Genomic DNA, 16,840 nt, shown 5'->3' with positions numbered 1-16,840 from the left:
AAATTACTTTTATTGTTTAGACTTAGGTGTAATGATTTTAATTAAGGTGCTACTTTTCATTGGATGTTTATTGAACTGTTTCAAATCCCTGTGGGTTAAATAATGCTATTGGAAAAAATTGTATTCCATATTCAAATTTCCCAAATTGATCTGATAATGATCTTTATGGTTATTTTTATTGGTTGTCATAATTATTTCAGAGACCCCTAAGATGGTCTTCTTTTCCCATCCAACTTCTCAGGGCCAAACCTCAAATAAACTGATTTCCTTCCCACCAACTCTCATTTCTTGAGAATTGGCTTTTGAGTAGTGAGCATGTCAAGTGGTAGCAGTTGTGTTGTTGGAAGTATGGTTTAATGGTTAACAAACTATAATTTGCAATCCAGTCATCATAATTTCCAAACTGTCATGAGTGTGCATAAGTAATTTTCCTAATTTTTATTTTTCAATAGTAAACTGTTTATAATTATGCTTTCTTTCCTATTAAAATGATTAAGTTGAATTCATTTGTTTACAGTGCTTCAGATTTAGTAAATGTTCACACATGATAAGTTAATACATCATAATTATTAACACTTCAAAAAGGTTGAATTTAGGTGTTAATCTTCAAATCACTGAGGAAAATACTGTAACACTCATTCTCTAATGGCAACACCATGCAGACATTTTATTTTTTCTTAATGTTGAACATCATGTTTAAAAATTAAATAGAAATAATATTTGTGTTAGGTACTTCGATGTCTTTCTCTTAGAGATATATTTATAAGTTGGAAATATGAATGTATCCCTACAAAATTATTCCTTGAAAGGAATTATCTTGATATCTTGGAACATGTATGTTATCTATGACCCAAACAAATTGCTAGTTTTTAATGTCTCCATGATTATATTGATATGATTATTTTTAATGTGAATAAAATGATACTTTAATATCATTATGCTTGGAATAATAAATCTACTTTTATTAAATGATAAAGACAAAAGAACTACTGGGGTTTTGTAGGTTGTTTTGAATGTTTTTAAATCTTTCCTGTTTTCCATAGGGACCTTGACCCCTTAGACTAATCACAAAGAAGCACTTACTTCTTTTAAATAATTGGAGACTAGAATTTGCTAGTTTTCAGAAAACCATCTCAGTTATGATAATCTATGTATTATCTTATACTATCTGGTGTTTAAAATAAGAGTTTATTAGAAATATTTATTATCCATTCCATACATACTTTCATATGATCAGACACATGTATTAGTAAAGGAAAATTACATTACTAAAATATTAAAATCTTAATTTTCTGCTTTGAAATAACCTGAGAGATTATTTTGTTTTTAATTTGCCAACAAAATTAAATACTGTTTTCAATGAGTATATTTGCCTTTCATTATTGCTACTCATATATTATAGAGAAAAATATACCAATATATACTTATAATGGTAAGTAAAATAGTAGTGAATTTTTTCAAATATTTAGGAATAATTACACAAACAATGTAAGTTACACAAAAATAAATAACAGTTATTCAAACATGATATTTTATCATTTCTCTTTTTATAAAACATGAATAACTGTTTATTTTCTATATTATGAATCCATGAATGCAAGTACAAAAAGTTTTATTTTTATACTTGCACCTGAATTTCTGATGCTTTAGTAGTTCAAACCAAACATTGCACTGGAGAGCTGTGAAGAAATGGCCATTATATTTTTACTGACAAAATAAAGAATATTTAAGAAATTTTAGAAATCAATTAAACATAACAAAGTTGAAAGATATTCTTACTAGCATATGACTTCACATTTTATTTTAATACATTTTTTAAATAGCAAAAAATAACTCTTTTGGAAGTTAATTAATAATTGCTACTTGCCTAATTTTCTCTTGTTGAAAAAATGTCTCCGTCCTCGTTTTGAAATTAGCTCCCATTTGACCTTCAGAAACGCTCAATATGTTTTGCAGAAAAAAAAAGATAAAAGAATGTAGGCATTTTAGCAAAATTAAAAATACCAAATGAAATGAGATTAAAGAAGAAAGATAGATTGATTTGTGTGTTTTTATTATCCACCGTTTTCATCACAAACTTGTGAATTAAAAAATTAATACAAGAAACAAAAAAAACTGAAAGAAAAAACAGTTACTAGAAATATGGAATTAATAAATGAGGTAATGTTGGCTTCTTGAATCCATGTATAAAGTAATGAACTATATCATGTAGAAGGAAAATATTCTATATTAAGCAATAAAATTTTTAAAATCTTCGGAAATGGCAAAAATACTAACTTATAAAATTTAATGGGAAGAAAATTACTTTAAGTGTTTTAACTTAAAAAAGGAAATGTTTTATACTACATAATATGTTTTATTTTCTGTTTCAGTGTTCATATTCTAAGCTAATTTGGAAATAATATATTTTGCAAATCAACTACAAAAATTTGCTCAGGTTAAGAGGAAAATGAAGTGTACCACTGTCTTAAATTAAAAACATGACTTTACACAATTAGTTACTGAATTCACTAATAGTTCCTTCTTAGTATTATTAAATAGTTAAGTAAATTTGAAAAAATTATGTTGCATTTGATCATTCCCTTTGATAGAAGAGTTAATAATTACTGCATTTTTTAAATTTTGTATTTTGTATCTAAACTTTGTAATTTTGTATCTAAAATATACCAGAATATTTTTATAAGAATATATATATTCATCAATGTCCTCACCTTAAAATGCATTAGTATCTAAGTGAGTAAAATTATGCAAAGAATTTGCTTTTTTAATATATTTTAATTGTGTTCTATTTTTCACTTTTTTCTTTTTTAAGTAGTGAAGAATAATTATACATAATAGTGGAATTTATTAGGCCCAATTCATACATGCACATAGCATAATTTGATCAATCTCATTCCCTGTTATCTCCCCTAGTATCTTTCTCTCTCTGGTCCCCTCCTATTGTTGTTGTTGTTGTTGTTGTTGTTATAATTATTATTATTTTTAAGTGTGCAATATGATTATATGTATATATAGGATTTATCATGGTATTTTTCACTTTCAAACAATAGCATGACCTTGAGCTCATACGTATTATGAGCATTTTTTGAGAAAGGTAAATTTTATACTTTTTATTCTAAAGATTTTTTTCCTTTTAGGAGTTAAAAAAAATCTGTTCATATTACTGAACTGTTTTATTGTTGTAATAGTTTGTTTCTTATTGTGCATGTTCTAAGAACCCCATCAGATCAGATATTTTATAAACATAAAGAGTAAATACATTTTATGTTCTAATTAAGAATTTACTTGAATTTTAAAATCTATATTTTTCTTTATAATCTTAGTTATAGATTTCACAATAGATCTGAAAAGTAGTGGTGATGGTGAGTTTTGCTGTTGAGTTCTAGAGTTTGCTAAAATATACTTTTATGATTTAATTAATCAGTTCTTAATGCTTGTTTCCTTGGTCTTGCTATGCTTTAAAAGCTTGATTTTTTTTCACTAAGGAGTCTATTTTACATAACAAATTACAAAGGAATATTCTCTAAAGTATTGATTTCCACCTTTATACTATGTATAAGGTAAATTGAAAATAAATAATTACTAACTTTTGGATTATCATTGTATCATTTAGGCTAAAAATAAACTACTCAGTATGAAATAACATTTTTCATTATACTGGCAACATTACATCTTATTATAGAAAATTGAACCAAAAATATTTCAACAATAATTTAATATTGAAAATTTTTTTCTGGCATGTGTAGCTCTTGGGAGTATTCAGGCATCATGATGACTATAATCATTGGGGAGAAAAGAGAAAAAAATTTTTTGCAACAAAGTTAATGCATTTTTACACACAGATGCAAGCATCTGAGTACATTCTCTCTCTCTCTGAGTCTATCTTTATGTATCTCTATAATGTATCTAACAGGTTTTTGGACATAGTAAGCAAGCACCCATTACTTTTTCTCTATTTACTAGAAATAATTCAATAAAATGAAAAATATTTATTCTTAGAAGATATTCTATACTTGTTTAATAGGCCATTTAAATGTTTTAAATTTATTAAAGTTAGAAGATAGTTTTTTAATTACATTTTTAGTTTTCATTTATAGTTTGCTAATTTATAGTTAAATATTTCTGTTTATAATTTTGTTATTTATATATGACAGCAGAATGCATTACAATTCTTATTACACATATAGGGAACAATTTTTTTATATCTCTGGTTGTATCCAAAGTATATTCACACCAATTTGTGTCTTCATACATGCACTTTGGATAATAATGTCCATCACATTCCACCATTATTTCTAACACCATGCCCCCTCCCTTCCCTTCCTACTACTCTGCCCTATCTAGAGTTTTGTCTGTTCCTCCCATTATTCCCCTCCCTACCCCACCATAAATCAGAGAAAACATTTGACATTTGATTTCTGTGGATTGGCTAAGTTCACTTAGCATTGTATTCTCCAACTCCATCCATCCACAAATGCAAATGTCATGATTTTATTCTCTTATTGCTGAGTAATATTCCATTGTGTACATATACCACTTTTCTTATCCACTCATCTGTTGAAGGGCATCTAGCTTGATTCCACAGTTTATCTATTGTGAATTGTGCTGCTATAAACATTGATGTGGCTTGTTCCTGTAGTATTGCTGTTTTTGAGTCCTTTGGGTAAAGACTCTCTCTCTTAGTCTACCTTTATATATCTCTATATCTATGTATCTATCAATCAAATTGTATTGTGTACAATACAATACAATAGAAATTTCCATTCCCAAATTTCCAAGAAATCTCCATACTTCTTTCCATATTGGCTGCACCATTTGCAGTCCCACCAGCAGTGTATGAGTATACCTTTTTCCACACATCCTCACAAACATTTTTTCCACACATCAAAATAGCTGCCATTCTGACTGGAGTGAGATGAAATCTTAGAGTAGTTTTGATTTGCATTTCTCTAATTCCTAGTGATGATGAACATTTTTTCATATATTTGTTGACTATTTCTTCAGAAAATTTTTAGTCTCAATTTATAAATTCATTTTTATACAGATAGATAAGGGATGTCCTTACAATTTTACTTTAAATTAAAAAATTTGTTGTATGCTCTCATCTCTAAAATTGTCTTTTTATTATAAAAAGATGTCGTTCTTCATGTTTTCTCCAGAAATATCAGAGAATGTACTTCTTTATTGATTTTTTTCCAAGTAACACAAACAAACTTTAAAAATGCATGGATTTTGATCTTACTACATAAAGCATCTGTATTTACAGAATTACTGTAGATAATATTACTGTATTATCTACAGAATATATTCATTTTAAATCAAGTCAATTACATCTTCATCCCAATGAATAATTATGGATTTTATAGGAGTTCAAATCAGGCCTATGAAATTTTAATTACAACAAAAATCATTTAATTTGCTAATATTATACCTGAATTTAGATACTAAAATAAATCAGCATAATTAATCCTTCACTTATAGTTAGAAAATTTGTAGGTAGAGCAACAACACTATTGAAAAACTCTAATGCAGTATTTTAGTAATATCAGCTTACTAATCTTGTGTTGATAAACAAAGATGCTGCGAACAGAATTTCTTACAATTCTCCCTTCTATTTTCCTTCACTGCATCTTAAAAGTGAATTCAAAGAATTCACCTTAATATGCACATTTTCAGAACTGAGAACTTGAAGCAAAGTCTACACTTATTGAATCTGAAATTTTTTGGGGAAAAAGCTATGTTTAACTAGAAAACTATGGGGTTTTTAAGTTATATAATTGATTTTATAATAAAAATGAAATATTTTCTTTTATCCAGAGGCTCCAATTTCTCAGCAGATTTCAGAGACAGGGAGATTCTGTATAAATAAATAAATAAATATTATTTCAATTTTCTTATATTCTACTCATATTAATTTTCTTGTGATATAAACTCTTACAACTTTCCTTGGGGAATTTTCATATTTTCATTAGTATAGAGAAGTTACAAGAGGTGCCAAGAGGAATCTTAGAAATGTCACTTTAGTATGAAATTTAAAGGGCTGGGACTCAGTGGTAGAGTGCTCGCCTATCACCCATGAGGCACTGGGTTCGATCCTCAGCACCACATAAAATAATAAATAAAAAATCATTTAAAAAAATTTAGGATTCAAATATGGCGGGCCAGAGGGAGGCAGTATTCTGTGACACTCCATGACCCAGATCTCACCTAGTTGGAATTCTGCATCTCAGAGAGTGTAAGAGTATCCCTAAGCAGCTGATTTCTGCAGAAATCACCAGTGCTTCGACCCCTGTGCAGGGCTCAGAGCCTCAGTATTTGAGTAGGACTCACTACTCCTGGCTCCCTAAACCCAAAGCCCGCAGTTCTAGCCCAAGCACAGCTCATAAGCACCTTAGCAGAATCACCTATCAGCATCTCTGCAGAACTCCACACTGCACTCCACTCCCACACAGGTCAACAAATAGAGAACCTCCCTCTACATCTCAAAGCCCTAGAAAAAGAAGAACAAATCAGCAGCAAAAGCATTAGAAGTAAGAAATAACTAAAATTAGAACTGAAATCAATGAAATTGAAACAAAAGAAACAATTGAAAAAATTGACAAAACTAAAAGTTGATTCTTTGAAAACTAACTAAAATTGACAGACCCTTAGCTAGGCTAAAGAAGAGAAGGAGAGAGAAAACTCATATTACATATGTGAAATACAGAGGATAATTACAAATTATTTTGAAAACTTATACTCCAATAAAATAGAAGACATTGAAGGCATTGACAAGTTTCTTAAGTCATACGATTTGCCCAGACTGACTCAAGAAGATACACACAATTTAAATAGACTGATATCAAGTGATTAAATAGATGACAACATCAGATGCCTATGAACCAAGAAAAGCCCAGGACCAGATAAAATCACAGCCAAGTTTCACAAGACCTTTAAATAAAAACTAATACCAATAATCTATAATTTATTTCAGGAAATAGAAAAAGAGGCAGCACTTCCAAACTCATTCTATGAGGTGAATATCTATCACCTTGATCCCAATACCAGGCAAAGACATATCAAAGAAACAAAACTTTAGTCCAATACCTCTAGTGAACATAGATGCAAAAATTCTCAATAAAATTCTGGCAAATTGAATATAAAAACATTTCAAAAAGATTGTGCACCATGATCAAATGGGATTCATCCCAGTGATGCAAGGTTGGTTCAAAATACTGAAATCAATAAATGTAATTCATCACATCAATAGACTCAAAGATAAGAACCATATGATCATCTCAGTAGATGCAGAACAAACACTCAACAAAATACAGCTCCCTTCATATTCAAAACACTAGAAAAACTAGGAATAACAAGAACATATCTCAACATCATAAAAACTATCTACGCTAAGCCTCAGGCCAACATAATTCTAAATGGAGTAAAATTAAAGGCATTTCCTCTAAAAACTGGAACAAGAAAGGAGTGCCCTCTTTCATCACTTCTATGCAACATAGTTATTGAAACATTGGCCAGAGAAATTAGACAAAAGAAATCAAAGGAATATGTATAGGAAAAGAAGAACACTATTTGCTGACAATATGATTCTATATCTAGAAGACCCAAAAGCTCCACCAGAAAACTTCTGAAACCAGTAAATGAATTCAGCAAAGTAGCAGGATATAAAATCAACACCCATAAATCAAAGGCATTTCTCTATATTAGTGACAAATCATTTGAGAAGGAAATGAGGAAAACTACCCCCATTTACAATAACCTCAAAAAAAAAAATAAGATACTTGGGAATCAACTTGATGAAAGAGGTGAAAGATCTATACAATTAAAACTATAGAACCTTAAACAAAAAATCAAAGAAGACCTTAGAAGATGGAAAGATCTACCTTGCTCTTTGATAGGCAGAATTAATATTATCAAAATGACCGTACTACCAAAAGCACTATACAGATTTAATGCAATTCCGATCAAAATCCCAATGGCATTCCTCATAGAAATAGAAAAAGGAATCATGAAATTCATCTGGGAAAATAAGAGACCCAATATCTAGGCAATCCTTAGCAGGAAGAGTGAAGCAGGTAGTATCACTATACAACACCATAAACTACACTACAAAGCAATAGTATCAAAAAGAGCCTCTTTTTCTATTTCCTGAAAAACAAAAACAGACTGGTACACAAATGGTACAGAATAGAGAACACAGAGACTAACCCACAAAACTACAACTATAGACAAAGGTGCCAAAAACATGCATTGGAGAAAAGATAGCCTCTTCAACAAATAGTGCTAGGAAAAATGGAAATCCGTATGCAAAGAAATGAAATTAAACCCCTATCTCTCACCATGCACAAAACTCAACTCAAAGTGGATCAAGGACCTAGGAATTAAACCTGAGACTGTGTGTCTAATAGAAGAAAAAGTAGGCCCTAATATTCATCATGTGGGATTAGGCCCCAACTTCCTTAATAAGACTCCTGTGGCGCAAGAATTAAAACCAAGAATCAATAAATGGAATGGAATCAAACTAAAATGTTTTTTCTCAGCAAAAGAAACAATCGGTGAGGTTATCAGAGAGCCTACATCCTGGGAGCAAATCTTTACCCCTCACACATCAGATAGAGAACTAATCTCTAGGGCATATAAAGAACTCAAAAAGCTAAGCACTGAAAAAACAAATAACCCAATCAACAAATGGGCCAAGGACCTCAACAGACACTTCTCAAAAGAGGATATACAATCAATCAACAAATATATGAAAAAATGTTCATCATCACTAGCAATTAGAGAAATGCAAATCAAAACTACTCTAAAATAACATCTTAATCCAGTCAGAATGGCAGCTATTATGAAGACAAACAGCAATAAGTGTTGATGACAATGTGAGGAAAAGGGTACACTCATACATTGCTGGTGGGACTGCAAATTGGTTCAGGCAATATCGAAAGCAGTATGGAGATTTCTTGGAAAACTGGGAATGGAACCACCATTTGACCCAGCTATTCCTCTTCTCAGACTATACTCAAAGGACCTAAACACAGCATACTACAGGGACACAGCCACATCAATGTTTATAGCAGCACAATTCACAATAGCTAAACTGTGGAGTCAACCTAGATGCCCTTCAGTGGATGAATGGATAAAAAAATGTGGCATATATATACAATGGAATTTTACTCAGCATTAAAAGAGATCAAAATCATGGCATTTGCAGGTAAATGGATGGCCTTCGAGAAGATAATGCTAAGTGAAGTCAGCCAATCTCCCTCCCCCCAAAAAAATGCCAAATGTTTTCTCTAACATAAGGAGGCTGAATCATAGTGGAATAGGGAGGGGAAGCATGGGAGGAACAGATGAATCTAGATAGGGCAGAGGGGTGGGAGGGGAAGAGAGAGGGCAAGAATTAGCAAGGATGGTGGAAAGTGATAGACATCATCATCCAAAGTACATGTAAGAAGACATTAATTGGTGTCAACATACTTTATATACAACCAAAGATATGAAAAATTGTGCTGTATATGTGTAATAAGAATTGTAATGCATTCCACTGTCATTTTTTAAAAAAAAATCAATAGGAAAAAAGAAAATGAGTGTACCTGTCACATATTAAAATCAATTTGGATTTTATTACATTGTCAAGGTTTTTAGATTAGGCAAAGATGACCTTTTCAGCAAGTGATGTTGAAAAAATTTAAAAGCCATATACAAGCAATAGAAATTTACCCTTTCTTAACATCATATACAAAAGTTAATTCAACATAGTTCAAAGACCTAATTTAAGAATCTATAAAACTTTCAGGAAAAGTCCAGGAGATAATCTCTGTTGTTTGAATTTGGCACCAAATTTTTAAGTATAATTTAGAGATAATTTAATCTTCAATATGGCAAAGAGATATCACAACAAATGAGGGGTCTCCCCAAGATTGGAGACAAGAATTAACAATGAAAATTTAAAAGTTTAATGATGTCCGGGAAGTATAATTCAGGCCAAATAATGAAATACTGCCTGTATCAAGAGAGCAATACTTTTAAAATATCTACTAAGCAAGATTTCAGAATTGCTTAAGAAAAGGGGCTTCCATATGTGTGTTTTTTGCATTCTAGACGGTAACATTTTTTTGAGGTTATAGTTCCTGTTCCATCAATGCACAATGAATGTATGAGGTGTTATTAACATTTCATTTCATTTTCTAGTTCTCCAGATCCAGATCACCACAGTGTATAAGCTACTGAATTTCTACTAGGAATTTTGCCTTAGAGCTGACTTCTATTAGAAGAATTTTTAGATTAGCTCAATTGAGAATGATGAGAATATTTTACCCAAGGGAAAATGAATTGAGTCACTATTTGGTAGCTGTAAGAGTAGACAGTAATATTCATGAGTGATCTTTACAAAATATTTCTGGATTCTAAAATTCTATTCTTATGAAGAACAATATTCAAAGAGTGGCTGTGCTGTTTGAGCTGTAGAACAGGCATGATACAAAGCAGACCTCTAGATGATTAATAATTAGACAATGGTAGAATATATAAATTATTATATTAAAACAGTAATTTTAAAGTTTGCTTATTTCTGTATCAAAAATAACATCTTGATTGATACTCTAGTATAATTTTAACAGCACACTCTGAGCAACCTTAAAAAAAAAAGCTTGTTGAAATTACAGATGCAAAGTTTGTAAACAAAATGTTAGTAACAGAAATGTAGCAATACTTTATCAAAAAATATACTGTGGCAGATATGGTTATTAAGAGAATTCAAGGATGGTTCAAACTCAGAAAAATATCAACATAATTTATTATATAAAATGCATCATCTTCCATGTCTAACTGGAACGAAAGGAAATTACTTAAATATGACAAATATGTTCCCCAATTCCAAATAAATATTATTTTAATTTATGAAATTCTAAACTCATTTCAATTACAATCTGCAATAAAGCAAATGCTTTCTTATTGCTAAAAAAACCACATTAATATTTAGTATATATATATATATATATATATATAAAGAACTCAAAAAAATAACCCAATCAATAAATAGGTAAGGAACTGAACAGACACTTCACAGAAGAAGAAATACAATCAATCTACAAATATATGAGAAAATGTTCAACATCTTTAGCAATTAGAGAAATGCAAATCAAAACTACTCTAAGATTTCATCTCACTCCAGTCAGAAGGGCAATTATCAAGAATACCAGCAATAATAAATGTTGACAACAATGGAGAAAAAAGTACACTCATACATTGCTGGTGGGACTGCAAATTGGTGGAACCATTATGGAAAGCAGTGTAGAGATTCCTCAGAGAACTTGAATGGAACCACCATAGGACCCAGCTATCCCTCTCCTTGGTTTATACCCAGAGGAATTAAAATCAGCATATGATAGTGACACAGCCACATCAATGTTTATAGCAGCTCAATTCACAATAGCTAAACTATGTAATCACCCTAGGTGCCCTTCAACAGATGAATGGATAAATAAACTGTGGTACATATACACAATGGAGTATTGCTCATCTTTGAAGAAGAACAAAGTCATGGCATTTGCTGGTAAATGGATGTAGATGGAGAATATCACGCTAAGAGAATTAAGCCAAACCCCCCCCCAAAAGAAATATTTTTGGTCATATGCAAATGCTAATCCACAATAAGGGTAAGGAGATTAGGTAAGAATATGATACTTTGGATTAGGCATAGGGGAGTGAAGGTAGTGGAGGGGTCATAGTAGAAAATTGATGTACATTAAAACCCTATGTACATCATACGGACACTCATGGAGCCCAGGCAGTCTCAGAACAGTGTCAACAACATCCACAGAGCTGTCACTGAGTCCGAGCTGCATCTTTGAACACATCACCCAACATAGACATTGGTTTTATGGACTTCAATTCAATTACAAAGTGAGCATCCTTAATCCCGAAATTCCACATCAAAAGGTTCCAAAATCTGAAACATAAAACCAATGTACATAAAACCAATCATATATTTGTGGTAAGAAGGAATCCTGTTGTAGTTGTGATTTGCATTTCCTTGATGGCTAAAGATATTGGGCATTTCTTCATATATTTATAAGCTACTTTATTTCTTCCTTTTGAGAAGGGTCTATTCAGATAACTTGCCCATTTTTTATTGGATTCTTTCTAAGTGAAGTATTCCTGGTTTCTTACCAGCTGATTTTCAGTCTTTTGTATTAGGCCATGTCTGATGTTATTGAATGTTTATGTCTCTAAGGAACTGTGCCCATGTTGTACCTTTTTGCCTCACTCAAGGGATTCCTTATTAATTTGTTAACATGAAGCACCAAGGATCCTTTCATTTATATACTTAGTTTTAGTCTTATCAACAACACTCTCCCTCAAACAAAGGCAATAAAATTAGGATGATGAGAATAATCAATTCTTCAAACCAAAGAGAGTTCTGGGTAGTCTAGAAGCCTTTGAACAGTATGTACTTCCAAACTGGAGAATGAGGAGATATTTCCTATTTTAAAAATTGTAAATGGCCTCAGTGAGAAAATCTTCGTGATGTGTTGGAAATTAAACATCAAGAGCAATCTAGGCCATCTCAGAGCACCAGTGCACATGATTGTGAGGTCATAGGTAAGAGTGACCAGAGACCCACACATAAGACTTTGCTAACACTTTCCTCTTTTTAACCTTCATAGCTATTGTGATTGATCAACCAGATGAAGCTATTATTGGCACTTAGAAAAGTAAGTATGATGTTTGTGATTTCACTTTTACTTTTAAATAATTTAGATGGAAACTTCCTGATTTGATCTATTGACTTGATCTATTAACAATGAAAACATTGATTTAAATAACTTTGAAAGAGTCAAGTTCTTTACTGGTTGTGATGTTTTCATCAATGCTATTCTTATGTAAATAGTTTGCAAAAATTACTCTAGGAGATGGAGGTTACCTCCTGATAAACCCATCATATATTTAAAAGAAAATGCATTTAAATATACCTAACCTATAGAGCATCATAGCCTAACAACATGGTAGTCTGTAGCTTTTACCCTCAAAATTGCATGGCTGACTGGCAGCTATAGCTCACTGTCATGGCTCAACATCACAAGAGATATCATACCACATATCACTAGCCAGAGAATATTTCAAATTTCAACATTCTAAGTATGGTTTCCACTAAATACATAGCAATAATTCACAGCAATAATTCTAAGTCAGACCATTCTGAATTATCTCTGTGTGTGTGCATATGTATAGATAGAGACACAAATAGAGATAGATATAATGAAATATTGACTTATTTAGTGACCCACAAACTCAGAATCCAAAGATCTCTGAAACCAATAGGAAAAACATACTTCAATCAATAAGAATAAGAATCTTATTCTTCCAAACATCACTTCTTAATAACTTTGAAAATAAAGGAAAGTCTTACTGGTTAGAAAAAAAGAAGCAAGAGAGCAGGAGATATTTCCATTTATGGCTGAGAACATAACCACAGATACTCTGGGAATTCTGAGGATGAGGAAAAGAGATGGAATGATTACAAGTGGGTTGTAGTGTCTTAAAATACATCACACACAGTGTCCTGGTGAGTGTGACAGCAAACCTTCCTCTCTAACTTAAGAGGTCTATCTATGGGAACTAGATACAGAGTAGGAATTGACAAAGCTGATATCAATAGAAAGAAAGTGTTTTAAAGGAAATGAGTAAAACCATTCACATGACAAACTAATTTGGGTCTCTAGGGAAAGTGTCTTTAAAGTCATCAATTTAAAAGAGGTGTGATCTCTGGAGATACTCAAAATTTAAATTTTTATTAGCTAGTATTATAAATAATTGATGATAATTTAGAAATTATTGTGGAGCAAGAGGATTATGGTCAAAAATCAGCTTTCCAAAGCTCTTAAATTTTTTTTCTTAATACCTTACAAAAGAATACATTGATAAAGTATAATTGGCAGCAGAAAATTCTCTAAGGGAAACTTTTATCTGCCAAAAAGAAGAAGGAGAAACATTTTTTGTTTTGCTCATTTTTAATCGAAAGTATTATGCACAGGTTGAATAAGTAAAATTTTCATGGATAATTTCAGAGCCAATAACAATTTCTACACCAAATAAAGTGTTGATGCTCTTTTAATAATACAACACAGGAGTGATTTTCATGTAAGAAAACCAGACATGCATACAGTGAACTTTTATATAATATTGATTTTTAAAAATTGTGAAAGTCACTTTGGTAACATTATTCAAAACTTTTAAATAATAAGCATATTCTTATCCCAAAATTCTACCTATTATAGCAAGCATGAAATGTATACATAAGAATACTATCAAAAATTAAATTGTTTTAAAGTAGAAGCATATTTAAAGTAAAAGCAACATAGAATTTAAAATTATAATTAATCATAGTTTTAAAATGAGGTAATATATTCACATTAATAATGAATAAGTGTGGGGGGAGACCACAAAATCTTAATAATGGAGATGAATTTTAATATATAACCAATCTACATAACCCAAAATATAAGAGCCAGATATCTTCAATTATTGAGATATAAATAGTTTCACAGCATATTTTAAAGATAAGTGATGTGTTAAATTATATCATGTATTTACTAATTACATATGTATATAACTTAGAACAATTATTTAAAGCAAAGTTGAGAAAGACATAACCCAAAATCATTTGAATTAGATATTTCTACCCTATGTGAGATTTTATTATCAAAGCTAACAAATAAAGCAAATGTTTAAACTGATGTGGCAAGAATATCAACATTTACCAATCAAGAGTTTATAATGCCTTCAGCTCTTCACAATATATTTTCTTTTAAAATTATGGAGAATATAAGAAAATGTTTGCAGGTATTTAGTCGCAGTCAGTAAAGGGAAAATTTTTGCAATTACTAAAGAAAAACTCTGAAATATTTATGCATTCCTAGGCCTGACTGGGACACTTTCTTAAGTGAATGGCTGAGTAAGGAAACTCACAAGTCTAAACAATACCTTCATTTTGAATGATAACCTTAAAAATTTTGATAGTTAAATTACCAAACATTGTTGTGAATGATAGTCCAACACATAAGCATGAAAATGTCTTACTTCAACAATTTTCTCTGTGAAAAAATTGATCACAATTCTACTTCAAAATAGATTGCATTTGCCTCTATCAAAATAGGAACTGTGAAGGGGCATAGCTTAGAGGTAGAGCACTTTCCTATCATGTGCAAGGCCTTGGGTTCAATTTCCAGTAACACACACACACAAAAAAAAATTCTATGTGCATATGTTAATATATCACAATGAATCTTTTATTTATAATTATAATATACCAATTAAAAATAAATAAATACAAGAGAGATCAATAGATTAGAGGACAGAGATTAGGAAATAGAAGAAGAGAGGGAAAGGGGAAGCACTAGGGAGTAAAATGGAGTAAACTATGTTATATGCACCTATAAATATGTCACAATGAACCCCACTATTATGAATAATTTTGATAATAATAAAAACTTTTTAAAAATAAATAAATGTTTTAGAAGATACATATATTAATCTGATTGAACATTACATACATAAATATTTCAAAACCTTCATGTCACCCCATTAATATATGCAATTTTTGTATTTGCGTGTATCTCTTAAAAATATATTTGAATTTTTAAATAAAATTAAAGAAATTCAGAAAAATAAAAGATGTGAGTGCTAAATTGAATATGTTATAAAGGAACCTATGTTATTTATGGGACACATTTTTAAATAGCATGCTCTCATATAGATTATAATCATTGAGGGGATAGTTTTTATGTCAAGAGCAGTATCTAAATTTCATATGATTTCATGTAGAGATTTTGCAATCTAAAGCTAAAAACACATACACATATACATCAGTAACTCCACCAAAATTAATAATACATTGGATAACCTTATCTCATTAAAATGTCTTGAAAAACTGTTTAAAGAAAAGATAAACAAATCAGTAACACAGAAGTATTAATTATGTATTCTCTTTTGTAATACCTAGTAAGACTGTCTTTAATACTATATAGTATTAAATTGAGCCTGGGCAATGAACTTTAGATTGTTCACTGATTGTTGAGTGTTAAATATTACTGATAAAGACAGTAAGTATGCCATCAAAAAAAAGAAGACTGCATAATACTAGTAATTAGGAAAATATTTTCAGAATGCTGAATACTGCCCTAAGTGTGCAAGCTTGACTGGGGAATTACAGTAAACCACAGGAGGCTGCCAGTTGAGGAAAAAGGAAACAAGGGATGGTAAACAGGCTGCAGAACTGGATTTTTACTACAATTGAGTGTGATGTATTGTGATTGAAACCTAGTGAATCAACACTCTTGGGTGTTCCAGATATCGCCAGAAAAGTGTTGCTCCTTTAAAAAAAAAAAGAAAGAAAGAAAAACTCTTGTCACAATGGTGAAAAAGAAATCTCACATTAAAAGTAAATCACATGGCTTTCCATGAATATGTAAAATTTCTGTGAGTGTTGATTTCGTTTAATGAGTCTTATTAGTCTTATAAGGTCTGTCTACTCTTTTTCACTTTCTATTTTACATCTCTGAGTGGATAATGTCAAAAACCCATCAAGTTCAAAAAGTCTTTCTTCTGCTTGATCTGGTCTGATATTGAAGCACTCTATTGTATTTTTTTATTTGATTCCCTTATTCAGCTCCAAGATTTCTGCTTGATTTTTTAATGATATCTCTGTCTTCGTTAAAGTCTCTTGTATCTCAATTAGTTTCCTTAAGATCATTATTTTGAATACCTTCTCAACTCAGTGACACTTCCCTTCTATGATGGTGAAGGTAAGACCTGAATGTTTAACTATGGAAACTATCACATGGTT

The sequence above is a fragment of the Ictidomys tridecemlineatus genome, chromosome 6 (assembly GCF_052094955.1).
Source record: "Ictidomys tridecemlineatus isolate mIctTri1 chromosome 6, mIctTri1.hap1, whole genome shotgun sequence".
In the NCBI taxonomy this organism is placed as follows: domain Eukaryota; kingdom Metazoa; phylum Chordata; class Mammalia; order Rodentia; family Sciuridae; genus Ictidomys; species Ictidomys tridecemlineatus.
The sequence above is the reverse complement of the archived record's forward strand: the minus strand, read 5'-3'. Positions refer to the sequence as shown.